Genomic DNA, 18,089 nt, shown 5'->3' on the forward strand with positions numbered 1-18,089 from the left:
CATTAAGTTTTCTTTAAAGTGATTTAAGACCTTCCAGTGGAAATTGCTTTATAAGCATTATGGACTATTTTGAAAGCGGAGAAAAGTATCCTGCTTGGTGCTTAAAGGAAAATCATCAAAAAAGACAGATGGTTTCTACTGTGTGCCTGCTGGAGCCTGGGAATTTCAGCTTCATTTATAAAAAAAATATTAATTTTGAAAATAAATCTTTTATTAGTTATTCAAGTTTTCTATTGGGGTTAAAACTGAAGGAAGTCATTCCCCTACTCTAACCTTCCTTGTGGATAATATTAGCTGGGAATGAGATTTGCTCATGTAAACCCTTCCAAAGTGAGTCACAGAAGGCTGAAATGCTTTCTCCTAAGATGAAGAAGCTCTCCACTAGGTTTACCCCAATGAAGATGTCCCAGGGTAATTAGTTGGGTGCAGCTCACCCAGCTGGTTTTCTTTCCATAGACTCATTGCACAGGAAGAGCAACTACACGCTTTGCGCACTCTGCTGGGTATTTGCTGAGAGCAGAGGAACAACAACAGTCAGAAAGAGCTGGACCTTTATTATAGGTTTGCAAAGGAAATGTGGTCTCATGGCTCCAGCTCACCCCAATCTGCTCCTATCCCTTCTTGTTCATGCTTATCATAGAATCATAGAATCATTTGGTAGGGAAAGACCTTTGAGATCATTGAATCCAACCGTACCTGTCCACTACTAATCTGTATCTCTGAGCACCTTGTCTACCCATGTTTTAATACCTCCAGGGGTGGGAATCCAACCACCACCCTGGGCAGCCTATTCCAGTGCTTGATAACCCTTTCAGTGAAGACATTTTTTCTAATATCTAATCTATACCTCCACTGGTGCAGCTGGAGGCCATGGACCCGATGATCTCAAAGGTCTTTTCCAATCAAACAGTTCTATGATTTTACGATTCCATGGTTTCCTCTCATCCTACCACTTTGTGACATGGGAGAAGAGACCAAAGCTCACCTGCTGCAACCTCCTTTCAAGGAGTTCTAAATCGTGATGAGGTCTCCCTTCAGTCACCTCTTCTTTAGGCTAAGCCACCTCAGTTCCCTCAGCTGCTCCTCCTTCCTCCCATCCACATCCAACCCCTAGCTATGAACTTCCTGGCTCTTTTCTCTCCCAGCCTTTCTTACTGGTTGCTTTATCCAGTCTTAGTCTGGGCTTTACCTCCAAGCTCTAATTTCTTGCTAGAGCCTCCGCTCATTTTTTCCTCAGCAGTGCAAAGGCAGGGTTGGCCAAGGATACCTCTCATTAGCCATGAGACTCTCCGTTGTCCCCACAGTTTCTATTGCACTGCCATCCCACAGCTCACAGCTGAGCTGGCTCCGTTCTTTTGTCCAATCTACTCTCTTCACCTTTCTTCTGCACCTGTGAGACATTCAAGCAGCACACACATCCCAGCATCTCAAGTGAGCCAAGGACTGTTCTGTGGCTTGGATGGCCATCGATCCTCTGTCCCACACAAAGATCAAAAGGTGGTAACAACCGAACTGTTTGAAGTTGTCTTCAGCCTTTGCTATCCACAGGTTTAGGATTTAGAATTATAGACTTATAGAAACATTAAGGTTGGGAAAGACCCCTAAAATCATCAAGTCCAACACGAACTTGTCTACTAAAGCATGTCACCGAGTGCCATGGCTATATGTTTTTTTAACACCCTCAGGGCACCACTTCCCTAGGCAGCCTCTTCCAATGCTCCACTACTCTTTCAGTAAAGAAATTCTTCCTAATATCCAATCTAAACCTCTCCTGATGCAACTTGAGGCCATTTGCTAGGGACAGTCCTGGTTGGCACAGACAAAGGCCAAGCTGGGGCTAGTTCTGCCCCAGGTCTTGTCCTGCTGATGTCTTGTCCTACTGAGCTTATTAATACAGACCTGCTCTTGGCATCCAGGTTTAAAATAGGGTCATGACTTGTGTTATCTGAACTTGGCAGGTGCCTCCATTTTGGGTTGGGTGGGAACCTGGCATGTGAAGAAAGGTATCAGAGGGCAAAGGCATGTGGTGGAGGTTGCTTCTTCCATGGAGGGTTTCATGGTCTGCTTATGGCTGTCACATGGAGAAGGTATGAACAGCACTGGGAAGCCAGGAATCCTGTCCCTAAGGAAGCAGCTCCATCTATGGGCCTCAGTCTTCTTTCCTCTCTCCTAGTTTCTCTCTGACCCTGTGGGCTTTACATTCCCATCTACTCAGCAACACACCCATGCGTGTGGTCCAAAGACTGATCCACATCTCAGTTTACATAAAAGGGTGCTTCTCTGCAAGTGGAGCAGAAATTGCCAAGAGGCAGGAGGCCTTATAACTATGAAAGCTCCCTTAGTGAACCCTTCCTTGGCCATAGGTGTTGTGTAAGAGGACACCTTTCTTCCAGCCTCTCTGAGAAATCCTGACATGACGTCTCCTAGGTAGATATTGCTGCCAAATTCCACATCTCTCTGCCCATGGTTTCTTATTTGTTGGGTCCCATGATTGCATACTCCTTGGATGAGAGTGCCAAGATGCCCTGCAGAGACATCTGGAATGCCTGAAGGGCTTTCAGGAGGAAGACAAATGCCTCACGCAAATTGTTGGAAATGCTCCTGGGAGGTAGCTGTCTCTCTCTGCATGGATTATGTAAGAAATCAGTTTTGGGTGCTCTGAGTCACCACACCAGGACTTGAATCAGCCAAGAAGGCCTTGCTCTGCCTACATTAGGCACCTGGAGGAGGTAGTTTAACTTTGGCTCTTCTTTTCCCTCACTCTGGGGCTTTATCACCATTGATTCTGAAGGACCTGTGCTGCCTTCTCCTCTCATTGAATAATTTGTCTGTCTTTTCCCTCACAACGTGACATTTCTTCCCTTTCTCTGTGCTTATTTATCCAGATCCGATTAACACACAGTGAATCGATGACAAAGCAAGAGACAAGACGGATCCGCAAGATCAAAGCAAGTTCTTCACCGGGTCTAAAAAGCTTTGGGAAGCCATGGAAAGGAAAAAAAGTATCCTTTTTTCAAAAGTAACTGCTGTTCTCTTGTCATATAGATAAACACATGGCTTCAGTTTGAGTCAGTTTTAGTTTTCCTGAACAGATAGCAATGAGATTACTCCACAGAGGTGATTCAGCTTCCTTGGGGTTTTTGTAGTCTTCCACAATCTTACTCCTCACTTGGTGTCCCTGGCTGGCTTACTCCAGACCCTCCTCCAGGCTGAAGGCTGTGATCACAGAATCATAGAATCATAGAAGAGTTTGGGTTTGAGGGGATCTTAAAGATCGTCTAGTTCCAACCCCCCTGACATGGGCAGGGACATCCCACTAAAGCGGGTTGCCCAAGGCCCCATCCAGCCTGGCCTTGAACATCTCCAGGGATGGGGCATCCACAGCTTCCCTGGGCAACCTGTTCCAGTGTCTCACCACTCTCATGGTGAAGAAATTCTTCGTAATGTCTAGTCTAAATCTGCTCCTATCCAGTTTATACGCATTCCCCCTTGTCCTATCCACACAAGCCTTTACAAATAGCCCCTCTCCAGCTTTCCTGTAGGCACCCTTCAGGTACTGGAAGGTCGCTATAAGATCTCCTTGGAGCCTTCTCTTCTTCAGGCTGAACAGGCCCAACTCTCTCAGCCTACCCTCTGATCATCTTTGTAGCCCTCCTCTGGACATGTTCCAACAGCTCCATATCCTTCTTATGTTGAGGATTCCAGAACTGGACACAGTATTCCACATGAGGTCTCACAAGAGAGGAATAGAGGGGCAGAATCACTTCCCTCGATCTGCTGGCCAGGCTTCTTTTGATGCAGCCCAGGATATGGTTGGCCGTCTGGGCTGCAAGCGCACATTACTGGCTCATGTCGAGCTTCTCATCAACAAGCACCCCCAAGTCCTTCTCTGCAGGGCTGCTCTCAAGCACATCATCCCCTATCGTGTACTGAAAATGGGGATTGCCCCAACCCAGCTGCAGGACCTTGCACTTGGCCTTATTGAACCTCATGAGGTTCTCAGAGGCCCACTTTTCCAGTCTGTCCAGGTCCCTCTGGATGACATCCTGTCCTTCCGGTGTGGCAACTACACCACTCAGCTTGGTGTCATTCACACTTGCTGACGGTGCACTCAATCTCGCTGTCAATATCATTGATAAAGATATTGAACAGCACCCATCCCAGTACACCACTGAGGCACACCACTTTTCACAGATCTCCCTTTGGACTTTGATCCGTTGACCACTACTCTTTGAATAAAACCTTCCAACCAATTTCTTATCCACCGTACTGTCCACCCATCAAATCCATATCTCTCCAATTTAGAGAGAAGGATGTTGTGGGGGACCATGTCAAAGGTTTTACAGAAGTCCAGATAAATCACATTCATCAGTTTACCCTTGTCCACTGCTGCAGTTACCCTATCATAGAAAGACACCAAGTTGGTCAGACAGGACCTTTCCCTGGTGAAGCCATCCTGGCTGCCTTTAATCACCTCCCTGTCCTCCATGTGCTTTAGCATAGCTTCTAGGAGTATCTGCTCCATGATCTTCCCAGGCACAGAGGTGAGGCTTACAGGTTGGTAGTTCTCAGGGTCGTCTTTTCTATCCTTTTTAAAAATGGGCACAACGTTACCCTTCTTCCAGTCACCAGAGACTTCTCCTGACTGCCATGACTTTTTGAACATCATGGACAGTGGCTTGGCAACCGCATCTGCCAGTTCCCTCAGGACTCTGGGATGCATCTCATCATGTCCCACAGACTTATATATGTTCAGGTTCCTCAGGTGTTCACAAACCTGATCCTCTTCTAGGATCAGGTTCGTGTGATGCTGGGCTGCGGAAGATACCTTTCCCATGCTGGGTGCTTAAGTGTTGCCTCTGACTGTGTTGAGTTTTGTAATCTGTACTCTTGAGAAAAAAGGAATCTCTGTGACCCAGTCAATGTCTTGAAAAATTATACGTCTCCAGATGCTGAGAAGAAGGCACACTCCAGCTTTGCAGTACACCCAGGGTCTAACAAAGGTGTAAATGTCCTGGGGACAGATTCCAGATAACTGTTTGACAACAAAAGAGCTTGGTTTCTACTCAATTTTCTCTCCTTAGTACACATCTGTTGGCAGTGTTTGTGATGAGAACATCTCCACAGGTGCCCACACTTTGATAGAATGAAGGGAAATTGCTTTAAATTGGAAGGGGAAGACTTAGAACGGAGATTAGGATGAAATTCTTCGCAATGAAGGTTGTGAGACACTGAAAAGGTTGCCCAGGGAAGTTGTGGATGCCCCCTCTCTGGAGGTGTTCAAAGCCAGGTTGGATGGGGCCTTGAGCAACCTTGTTTACTGGAAGGTGTTCCTGCCCACGGCAAGGTGGGTGAAATTGGGTGACCTTTAAGGTCTCTTCCAACCCAAACCATTCTATGATGTATTAGACTCACCAATCTTTTCCAAAGCTGACTTGAGGAGGCCTGATGAAAGGACTGAGCCAATATCCTATTGCATGAAGGTTCACGTAGGAACAAATGGATGTTGGCAAAGCCAGGATGAGGGGGGGGTATAGCAGTAATTAGAGTGCTTTTCCATCATGGAGGCAAGGAAAAAGAATATTTATAACAGAAGTCTATGCGATAATTAATAGGCTCAAAGAAAGGAAAAAATGGTTGCTTCCTTTACCCTCATTGCAAAATACCAGCCAGAAGACACACCCACTAATTATGAAGAACAACCTGTTTGTAACACACTTGGACATTAAACTGAAGTGCCCTGAAAGCAGAAGGCTCGATTTGGTCATCACGACCGTGTTCCCTGCTGACCTCACAAACTTCCAAAAACAAGAGCGTCAATGTCTATTTTGACATCAGGCTTGAACAACTCTGGAATTCACCACCTGATAATGTCATTCTAGTAGCATGTCATCAAGGTTTGACAAAGTGTGAGAAACTCACATGGATAAGAAAGTCATCCAGTGTTGGAATGATTAATATTAGAAACAGAAAAATATCCTAACGATGGCTTCTGCCAGGGAACTGACTGTTAAGTTATTCCTTATTTGCCTGCAAAAGCAGTGTTTGGCATTTTTTTTTTCTTGTGTACATTCTGTTTCCTGCTGTCCAGGACTAATCTCATGTTGGAAGAAGATCCATTGAAATGGCAACTCCAGCTCTAACAAGATGCATTTTATGTTAGGGTCTTAGACTAGACATAAGGCAGAATTTCTTCACCATGAGAGTGGGGGGGGAACTGGAACAGGTTGCCCTGGGAAGTTGCGGATGCCCCATCCCTGTAGGTGTTAAAGGCCAGGCTGTATGGGGCCTTGGGCAGCCTGATCTAGTGCGATGTGTCCCATGGCAGGGGGGCATTGGAACTGCCAAGATGATCTTTAAGGTCCCTTCAAACCCAACTATTCTATGATTCTATTTCCCAAAATGTCAGAAACAGTTGTTAAGGAATTCAGACGAGAGCAATGCAGAGGAATAGAAGAAAAGGAATTGATTTAAGAGGAGAGATTGAAAAAGGGAGAACTTGGAGAGATGGCTTTTTTTGCAAATCCAGCAATTCCAAGATGTCAATTTTCTTAAGCTGAAAGAGGGAGATATAGATTAGATGTTAGGAAGAAATCTGTTACTGTGAGAGTGGTGGGGCACTGGCAAAGGTGGCTCCCCCATTCCTGGAGGTGTTCGAGGCCAGGCTGGATGGGGCTTTGAGCAACCTGATCCAGTGGATTGTGTCTGTGCCCATGGCAGGGGGGGTTGGAACTGAATGGTCCTTGAGGTCCCTTGCAAATCAAACCATTCTATGACTCTAAGTTTCTAATTTATGGTATCATAAATGGAGGTATAATTTCCAGAAACTGCTGGAAGAAAAGCAGATTCTTTAAAGGACCCCTGAAACAGGAGCAAAACTTAATTAAATTAAAAAAGTGTATAAAGTATTTGAGAATTACAGCCAAGAGAGAAGCAAGCAGAAGGATCAGGGGGTTGGCACTGGATGATCTTTAAGGTCCCTTCCAAACCAAACCATTCTATGATTAAATACAGGTAATGGAAAATTGATAAAGAAATTAAGACTGACATGAAAATTTGAGGACATTCTTCTGTTTATTATCTAATTTAATTTATAATAAAATGCACTGATTTTGTTGTACACAAACCAGCACAGGCCAGTTGAGAGTCTGAGCTTCTGGTGCTGTGGAATACTTAAAAGTAAATGAACAGTATGAACCCCGGTACATTACTCGTTGACTATCCAAAAGCATTAGAAAAATGTACTGCTAGGACTATCTCCCCATGCTTCCAGCCTCTATTATTTCATTAGTGCAGCTGCTGCTTGTGCTGGAAGGTAGGAAGGAGGACAAAATAACTCCGAGGAGAAGAGAGCAGATCCTCACTTCCCATATCACTCATAGGACTGGAAGAGCAAGAAATGTGTTGCTCAAAGGATTTTTCCCCAAGGTGCCAGCCTGTTCCATGGGCACCAGCATGAGCAACTCCCACATGCACACCACACACCCTTGGGTTGATTTCATGTCCACCCGCGAGTCGTCTGGAACCTATAAAACTGCTGCTGTTCAAAAGATACGTAACCTGCCTTGCAAACATCTTTCCAGTCTGCCTGAGAGGATCTGGTGGAGATGAAGACTACTCTTGTCACCTTGCTGGCTGCTGTCCTGTGTGTAGAGCAAGGTGAGCCCCTAATGCTGCTACTAGTAAAGATAAGATTTATAGAGAAGATGGTGACAACTTTCCGAGTGGCAAAATTTGAGAGGGGTGTCACCAACTTTGCAATATGAGTGGCTGAGTATTTTATGGACTTTTCAGTGTTGCTGCTTCCTCCATTGTGGCAAGCCATGTGGTTTGCCATGTGTCTTGCTCCCTAGGAAATGCTGCAGTGAGAGTTTTGGCAGATTAAATCAGAGGAAGAGATGAAAGAGCTTTTCTGTGCATGTGTCATCTTCATAGAACCATAGAATCATTAAATGGTTTGGGTTGGAAAGGACCTTAAAGATCATCCAGTTCCAACCCGCCCTGCCATAAGCAGGGACATCTTCCACTGGACCAGGCTACTCAAAGCCTCATCCAACCTGGCCTTGAACATTTCCAGGAATAGGGGATCCACGACTTCACTGGGCAACCTATGCCAGTGCCTCAGTCTGTCATAGTCAAAAATTTCTTCCCGATATCTAGGCTAAATCTCTTTCAGCTTAAAATCATTCCCCCTCATCCTATCTCTATACTCCCTGATAAAGACCCTCTCCCCAGCTTTTCTGTAGCCCCCTTTAAGTACTGGAAGGCTGCTAGAAGGTCTTGCTGGAGTTTGCTCTAGGCTAAGCAATCCTAACTCTCTCAGCCTGTCCTCGTATGGGAAGTGCTCCAGCTCTTGGATCATCTTTATGGCCTCCTCTGGACTCACTCTAACAGATCCATGTCCTTCCTGTGCTGAGGACTCCACAACTGAAAGGTATCCGTCTCCCTAAGAGAAGCCTGAGGTACTCTGAATGTGAATCTTTCTTCTGGGACAGAGACCTGTTGCTACATCTCTGCTTGCACGTAGGAATAATGACCAGATTGCCAATATTTCCCCCACGCCTGGTGGTTTCCCAGAAACCATGATACATATCTAGCAGGAGTTGAGAAAGAGACAGCTAATTAATTCTTGCTCTCTGATGTACTAACCCCCTACTCCTACAATTTTTGAACAGATGATTCTGCAGCATGCCTGGAAGATCAGAAGCTTTGGCCACTTTTGGGGTGGGAAAAAAGGCATACAATTCTAAAAAATGAAAGCATTTTGTGCCTATAATTCCTGAATGCAGTAACACAACATAGGCAGAGAAGAGTAATTACCAATGACAAAGTCCTTAGTGTTACCCAGGATGAACTGGAAAGCTAAGAGATCCAAGGCTCTAGTAGCACACATTCATGGTGAGTTACCTTATTGCTGTAGTAGGCTGATGACATTTTATATCAGCATCAGCTTCCAAATGGACTTAAGGACAGTCTTGTATACAGCACCTTTCTGTAGCCCAGTCTAGACTGAAGAATGTTAGTAATTCTAGTATCAAGGTTTTCACATCCAAGAGTAAGAGACTGCAATTTTCTGACTGAATGTGGAGCCAGAAGAGGTTCAGATTAGATGTTGGGAAAAATTTTGTTACTGGAGGTGTTCAAAAAAATGTAGATGTAGCACTTGAGGACACAGTTTAGTAGGCCTAATATATCATTATAAAATTCTATGATTTTAGCCTAATACCGTTTGATCTCAAAGCCCACCAAAGAGGATCTGTTGCCATTTGCTTCCATGAACTCACTGCTATAGATGTATTAAGTCCAGAAGAAGCATTATTAGGTGATGATCCTTTTCCCTGTTCTAATGCTGGAACAAACCAGACAGATATTTGCCTAATGTGTTCTTGAAAGTTTTCAACAAAGATTCTAGAGGCTGGACTTGCTCAAATCCTCATCCCCTTAGGAAGTTAATTTTATTATCTCTTAACAACTCTTTTTGTACAGTTCCGTGTTTTCACCGTAGAATCAGAGAAGGGTTTGGGTTGGAAGGAACCTTAAAGATCATCCAGTTCCAACCCCCTTGCCATGGGCAGGGACACCTCCCATTGGATTAGATTGCTCATAGCTTCATCCAGCCTGCTCTTTAACATCTCCAGGAATAGGGCAACCATGAAATAGAATGTGTAGAACAGTTCATTACTTTCTTCTTTGCAGCTTCTTTTTGCTACCGTGAAGATGGCTACTGTGTCTTTCCTCAGCATTTTCTCATTTTAGTAACCGAAAGGCTTTTAACCTTGTCTAAGAGGTAACTTTCAAGTCATCTGACCATTTCTCCTCCTTCTCCTCTGGTCTTCAAATGTTTCGCATATTTTTTGAAGTGCCGCATACAGATATGGGCATCGGTGTTCCAGTTGAGGCCTTGCCAGAGTGGAAAGGCCACTTTGCATATCTTGCACATGACATTGCTGCCTGTGTTCCCTTGGGTGATGTTTGTTTTCATTGCTGTAGTGTGATACAGTTGACTCCTGAGGTTTACACTGCAGTTTTTAATTGTAACTCATCGAGTTGTTCCTCATCCTACATCGAAGTGGCTAATTTTTATCTTAGGATAATGTATTTCTCTTTTTTGAATGGAATCCACTCTTTTTTTTTCATTCTTTCATTACATTCATCTATCAAAATCACTCAGAACACCACTTACAGTATATTTTCAGTTATCTTCACTTTTCACACCTGAAAATGTGATGCGCATCCTCTATCCCATCCCTACTCTCACTAGTGATGATACTGTATAATCCTGAGCCCACAGCAAAACTCTGGAGAACTTTATGAGTTGCATTGTTCCAATCGGCGTGACCCATAACCATTGTGAACTATCCTGTGTGTGTGTTTTCACATTTGGCTTTGCACCTATTCTGTTGCATTCTAACTTGTTTGTTTTCCCTGGGCTTGCTTATAATGTCATTCAAGTTTGTCCCAAAAAACTGGTTGAATTTTATTGCATCTCCTCTATCTTTTAAATGAAGATATGACTTTTCTAATGATGAACAAAGCAAAAATCTACACAGTGTTATGGCACTCTTAGCATCAACTGTTCATAGCTTTTCCCTTCCCTTGCCTTTACTTCCCTTAATCAGGAACTTCTCACTTCATTGACTCTGACCTACACTGCACTTTCTTGCTGCCAACTTCTTATCGGTCAAAACTGCTTACACAGGAACGTGTCCTCAAGTTGTTTTTAGCCCGTTCCATACTGACAGACTTATCAGGAATTTAGCAAGCATTCTGTACAGTTTTTACTTCTCTTTCCAAAAATGTCTGTATTTTTAAAGTACCTCATCCCCTCTCCTACACACAAACCCACATACTTTGCTCTGGGTGATTTTGCAAGTTCAGAAACTAACCGCACCATAAAATCTACAAATCAACTAATCTGCCTAGGTGAGGAGTGTTCTGCAGACTCTCTGGTGTGGTTTCTCATCCAGATTGTGTTTTTGCTTTTCTCCCTTTTAATCATTACTTTCCAGAGGCTTTCTTAGAGGTTTGTCCTATCACCTTCTGGATCTGAGGGCAAGTGTTCACATCCTTGATAGACAAGAAAATTCATGGCTGTCTGCCCATGGTGCCGGCCACCATTGGTATCTGTATTAGAGATATATGAATTATCTCACCAAATCTGTGTTAAACCCTATTTTAAGTTAAGACTTCCCATTTATTCCCTAACTTAGAGCAGTGTGCAGAAGTTCAACAGAGCATCTGACTGCTCTCATCATACTTCCTAGGACTGTGGTTAGGGCAGTTCAGTCAGTGGCTTTTGACCACAAGAAAAAATATGTGACAGTACTCTCCAAGCCAGATGGAAGAGAAGTAGGACACTGAGCACTGTCCACCTCCTCAAAATGCTCCAGGCATCCTCAAGTTCTCCCTGGCAAGCCCTGTATAGGCTTGCTCAGGAGAAGTGACTGAGCAGTAATTGGCAATTCATGTGGCAAAGCTCTCAGGACAGAGAAGCTATTGCTCAGTAATAATCTCCATGATAAAAGACCCCAAATCCGTGAATTCCACTTACATCTACTGCTCCCAGAGATTGCAAACAGATCGATAATACTTCACAGTCTGAGATGTATGAGATGGAGAGGGATTTAACATTGCTGCCATGGGTCAAAGGATACAGAAAGGCACTGGACATTTGCACACAAGCATTCGTCAGGCTATAGCTAGGAAAATTGATCTGGGTGGTAGGTGTTTGGTTCCTAAATCATATAGTTTCTTTTTTTTCCATGTTTTTTCTTTTTTTCTTTTCCCTAGCTTACCAATTCATGTGCTATGTATGTCAAGAGCAGGAGTCCAACAAGAACTGTCTGACAATTTCCATGTGTTCAAAGGAAGACAAATACTGCATGACTGTCCACAACAACATCGGAACAAGTACGTTTCTGAATGACACCTTGTTTGTGCAGTAGAAGAGCGGTCCCAGGAACAGGGTTTCATCCCAGTCATAGCCACGTATGGAAGCAATAGCACCCAATCATCAGTTGTTAGGAAACTCTGACCTTGTTGCTTGACACTGCAGTGTCGACACATACTTGACAGGTTCAGGGAGGTGATTCTGCTCCTCTACTCTGCTCTTGTGAGACCTAATCTAGAGTACTGCATTAAGTTCTAGAGTCCTCACTACCAGAAAGACATAGATCTGTTGGTCAAAGTCCAGAGGAGGGCCATGAAGATGATCAGATGGCCAGAACACTTCCAGTACAAGGACAGGCTGAGAGAATTGGGATTGTGCAGCCTGGAGAAGAGAAGGCTCTAGAGAGACCTCAGAGCGTCTTTCAGTACTGAAAGGGAAGCTGGAGAGGGGCTCTTTATCACGGAGTGCAGGGATAGGATGAGGAGGAATGGTTTTAAGCTGAAAGAGGGGAGACAGACATGAGCTATAAGGAAGAAATCTTTTACTGTGACGGTGGTGAGGCACTGCGCCAGGCCACCCAGAGAAGTTATGAATGCTTCATCCCTGGAGATGTTCAAGGCCAGGCTGGATGTGGCTTTGAGCAACCTGTTCCAGTGGAAGGTGTCCCTGCCCATGACAGGGGGGTGGAACCGGATGGGCTTTAAATTTCCTTCCAACTCAAGTCATTCCATGATTCCATGGTTCTATATAGAAACTTTTTAACAAGGATTTTTACATTCCACACTTTCTATTTTTTCCCCTTCTCTTCTGCATTAGAGCCCAACAGACCTAAATACGTCATCTCAAAGATGTGTTCTTCAACCTGTCCAGCAACAGGTCAGCAAAAAAACCAAACCCATCAGAGAGTTTCTTGCTGTGAGAAACCATTATGCAATGTGAATGGTGTCAGCAGCAAGCAAAGCAGCTATGGAGTGATGTCCCTGGCTACCCTAGCCAGTATCACTTCCATCTTTGCACGTGGACTGTGAAGGGTTAGAAAAAACTCCCCATGATGGCATTGCTCACTGAAATAAAAGTGTGTTGTTCTGAGATACTTACTGCTCTCAAAGAGTCATGCTTTGTGGCTGAACTTCCCCTGGGATTTTCAAGAGGGTTTAAATAAGTCAGGTGCTGAACTCCCACTGATTTCCTAAGCCTGAATTCTAAGTGTCCCCAGACATTCAAGTCACTTAAGAAAACAAATAAAAGGTAGCCCTTCTGACACATTCAGGCTTCAAATCATTACAGCTCTGAAGAGGTCTTTGAAGATGTAATTTTGACTCTTTGACTTTCAAAACCCTGTGAGAAATAACAACCCACCCTGCCTAAAACACAGGTAAGAGCTCAATAGTCATGTCAGCACTGAAGTGTTGTTCAGTATCTTCTGTTCACACATCAATCAAGCAGCTTATAAGCAAGTACACAGATTTGAACCTTATTTCCAGCAGTATTTTGAACATCTCTCCAGCCTCGATGGGGAGCAATTTCTGGCTCCTCTAGCTCTTTGCTCTCATAAGGGTATCATATTTTGAAATGAGCATCCTTTGTCACCCAGTTCTGATGTATTGGCTGAGCCTGGGGAGAGAGGAGCAAATTTGCCAACCGTATCCTGGGCTGCATCAGAAGTGTAACCAGCAGGGCAAGAGATGACGTGATTCTCTTTCTCTACTCTGCTCTCTTGAGTCCTCACCTAGAGTTCTAGGTGTTCAGTTCTGGAGTATTCAGCACAGGAAGGACATGGGTCTGTTAGAGCAAGTCTAGAGGAGGGCCACAAAGATGACCAGAGGGCAGGAGCATCTCCCTTATGAGGACAGGCTGAGAGAGTTGGGGTTGTTCAGCCTAGAGAAGAGAAGGCTCCAAGGAGACCTTAGAGCAGCTTCCAGTACTTGATGGGGGCCTACAGGAAAGTTGGGGAGGAGACCTTTATCAGGTAGTACAGGGATAATGTGAGGGGAAATGGTTTTAAACTGGAAGAGGGGAGATTTAGATGAGATACTAGGAAGAAATTTTTTACTGTGAGGCTGGTGAAACACTGGACGAGTTTGTCCAGAGAAGTCATGGCTGCCCCATCACTGTAGGTGTTCAAGGCCAGGTTGGATTTGGATGGGACTTAGAGCAACAGGATCTAGTGGGAGGTGTCCCTGCTCCTGCCAGGGGGTGGTTGGGACCTTTAAGGTTCCTTCCAACCCAAACCATTCCATGATTCTGTGAACTGTGGCTGAGAGAGGAAAGGCAGCAGGAGGGTAGCAATGGGAAGATGGGAGGGAGAAGGGAAAGGGCAGTCAGGGCAACATGATGAGCGCTTCCCTGGGAATTGCCTGTACACTGCCTCCTCATGGACCTGATCCAGCTGCAAGAGAGGATGTCTTCATATCTATTTCCCTCTTTTATTTCAGGGCCCAAACAAACTGACAGCTCTTGCCAACCCCAGTCATTTAGAGATTATGAGATGGTTTCTACAAACAGTGTTCCTAGTGAAGAAACGATTGATTGTTTTAGGCTTTGTTTGGTTTTGCACTCTGAGCTGCAGCTGAGGGGAGACAGAAATGCTCTGTAGGAGGCCTCAGGGTGTCTACACAGAAGAAGAAGGGCAGGCAGCCAGAGGCTAACACAAACAGTCCATAGCATCTTGGTCATAGCAAGAGTTGGCAGCACCACCAGCTCAGCTGCATCCTGAGGGAAACCAGAGCTTGTCCAAACAATTGAAGGATTTTTTTTTTTTCTTTTTGGTTGAGATACTGTATTTGATCGCTAAATGAGATATTTGGGTATTCTGAAGCATTGCCTTGGAAGTGTGCTGTGTTTTGATTGTACATGTGGAAGGATGCATATTTTTGAGATGTTTCACACTGCCTGGATTCCAGAGCAACAGGTTTCTCAAGAGGGCAATCAGCCAAAAATGTCCCATCAGCTTCATGTGCTGTACTGTGAACCCTGAAGCCTGCTGCCTGGTTTTAAATATCTTGTTTAATGGAAAGGAGGGGAAAAAAACAAATGAAGGAGGTCACACAATGGTGCTGGGTAAGGACAAGAAGACACTGATGCTCATTGGTTTGAGCATACTGGTGAGCTGTGTCCAGGGACGACAGATGTCAATAGGGCCAAATGTGAAGTTGCCAGCAGAACATGCTGTTAGTTTTCTGTCATCAAAGAAAACCACAAGACAGAAGGAAAGCTAAGACAGAGAAGGGGAGGAGAAAGACTTTTCAGACCACAAGGAAGATGTCCAGCTGCTAAGGACAAGGGCTAGCAGGACTGATAGGGATGGTGATGGTCATGCTGAATCACAATTCCGTAAGCACATGCTCCATGAATACTCTACACAGAGGGGCGACACTTCTTCCCTGCAATATATTGGGTGCTTTCAAATAGCTCCAGGAAAGCTGGATTTCAGGTCAAAGCCATTATGGTCTCTATGGCCAGGCAAGCTGGCACAAGAAAGGGGAAGTAGAAGGAGCTATTTAGATCTCAATGAGTTTCACCGGATGTGAGAAGGCAACGACGTGGTGGGTGACAGCAGCTGGCGTGGAGGGGATGAGTCAAGGGTGAGATAAGTTCACTAAAGCTGGTGGAGCATGGGGGACCAGGATGGGCAAAGCGAAGGAGGGAGAGCAAGCCTCATCCTGATCTATTTTTAGAACAGTGGAGTGGGAGTTGCTGTAGGGTCTACAGGGGAGGTGATCCGCTCAGAGTCCATCTGAGCCCAGCAACCAGCACGGAAGCATCCCCTTTGTGGTCTTCCACTTCTGCACTGGGATCCTCAACAATCAGATGTTTTTTCAAACATCTGTTTGATTCTGCTTATGAGGACTTTCTTATGCTGGCAGATTTCTGCATACACCACACCCCCTTGCAGGCCTTTATCTCCTTCCTAGCTGTTCCCCTCCTCTTCACCACACTAGTTTAAATGCTGCCTGCTGATAGCACCCAAACAGATATTGCCTCCAACAAGTCAAAATGGACAGAGGGGTTCCTAGGTCTCCTTACCTATAAATTCAGAGGAACTCTTTCCTTTCTGGAAATTTCTGGATGCCAAAGCACCTGACCATACCAGGATTATGCTGATCCTTTGCAGGAGAAGTGCCTTAAGGTTTTCACTGTGTTTGAAAGGATTTGCTGGTTGCATTGCCAGTCATACTAGCACCCACCTGGTTCCTGGACTGAAAGCCCACAGTTGTGAAGGAGGAGCCGAAGGTCTCTGAAAAGTGAGTATGTGGGTAGGATTTATGAATAGACTTTGTCAGAGCTGATGCTCTGAGTGACTGTAACTCTTTCAAAGAAATAAAGAAGGAATGTGGACACTTAAAAGCTGTCCTTCTTGGTCGGGGTGAGAAATGGGGTACGTGTTTCTCTGGCTGATGTCAAGGTCTCAGCTCCATTTCCACACTGAGACTTACTTTCCCTGCACCAGAGGAAGGTTCAGGGGCTAGAGGAAGATCAGGATTCTTGCGTTTCAGGAGTCTACATACAGATGGCCAAGTCTCTTCTTCCTCTAAGGGAGGAATCTGTCACATTTGCCTTTTCAAATGAAGCTGCAGTGTGGTGTTTTGCTGATGGTGCTCTGCAGGCTTATCTGTGCTTGCTGGGAGAAGACATGCAGGTGGTGCTTGGAGGTGCCACTTCAGCGTAGAATTTGTTTTGCAATCTCACAACCACTTTGAGTTGCACACTCAGAGCCAGGAGATGTGTTTTTACTTCCAGCCTGCACAACATGTAGAGTAAAAGGGAAGACAGGTGTGGAGACAGTAACCACATCTAACATGAGAGTTACGGGACCATTTTTCTGTTGCAGATGTTCATGAGGTTAACATGGATTAGCCAACAAACACATCAAAAGCAAGAACATTGTAAGGAAGCACAGCACAGCTCTGAGTATATGAAATATGGTGTTTACAGTACGAATATCATAGATTCATAGAATTGTTTGGTTGGAAAAGACCTTTGAGATCATTGAGTCCAACCAAATATGCACATCACCGAGGGATATCAGCCAGATGAAGGTGTGTACAGGCACAGAGGGATTGGGAACAAGAGTTCTTTGGCATCCATCACAGCTACCAAACCCTTGTGAAGAAACAGGAGGGAAATCTGGGTATTTCAGAAGACTGGATACCACCAAATGCAGCATCCATCATCATAAAGGGAATGGGGAAGATTCTAGGGACCTACAGAATAGTTAATCCAGACCCCAGTCTTGGAAAAACCCTCTGAAATAAAACATCAAGCAATTTGGAGTCATGCAGGGGCTGTCAAGGAGATAGGGATAAAGAGCAAGAGCTTTGTGACAGATGAGTATTATTCCCACCTGTGACAAGACAGCAAAATCTATAGTTAAGGTAAAAGTGGTACCTGTCACATAACTCACTGTTAATAAAGCTTTTGGGGCTGTATCACATGATGTCTCATAAGCAAAACTAAGAAAACACTGTAGCTAAAATCATGAGCAAATTACTGTCAACAGATTGCTGTCAAACTGGAATGATCTATTCAAAGGGATCTGCTCTGGCTGTGGTATGATGCAATGTTTTAATCACTGGTTCAAATGATGGATTAGAGAAGTTCATTGAGCTTGCAGGTGACAAACTGAAAGAATCTACAAATAGGAAAATTCTGGGCCACTGTGATAAATGTAAGCAATAGCCTGAGAAAGAGGATGCAATATAAGAAGGACAAGCACAAAGCTCTACAGTTAGTGGTGCATTCATCATCTGCATAAACAAAGAATGAGGAAATCTCCCTTACAGTAATCTGGCAGAAAAAGAAGTTGTGATGGGTGTTATAACAGATCACAAGATTAACATGTGTCCAGCGTAAGGAGTAAATGATGAAAAAGAAGGCAGTCCTGTTGGAATTCTGCAATCCAGTGAAAAGCCTTACACATTGTACTGGGAAGCGCAAACTGGTGTGTGATGAGATCCTTCCAGTCTCTTCTCCAAAGGGAAGGTCTAAGGTGCTCCATTCTTCTTACTTTTTGCTTTAGGGTTCACATAGAAACATAGAGTCATTAAGGTTGGAAAAGGCCTCTAAGGTCATCAAGTTCAACTGTTAGCCCAATACAACATGCCTACTAAACCATGTCCCAAAGTGCCATGTCTACACATTTTCTGAACACCTACAGGGGATTCCACCACTTCCCTGGGCAGCCTCTTCCAATGCTTCA

This window comes from Cuculus canorus, chromosome 2, assembly GCF_017976375.1.
Source record: "Cuculus canorus isolate bCucCan1 chromosome 2, bCucCan1.pri, whole genome shotgun sequence".
Taxonomy (NCBI): Eukaryota; Metazoa; Chordata; class Aves; order Cuculiformes; family Cuculidae; genus Cuculus; species Cuculus canorus.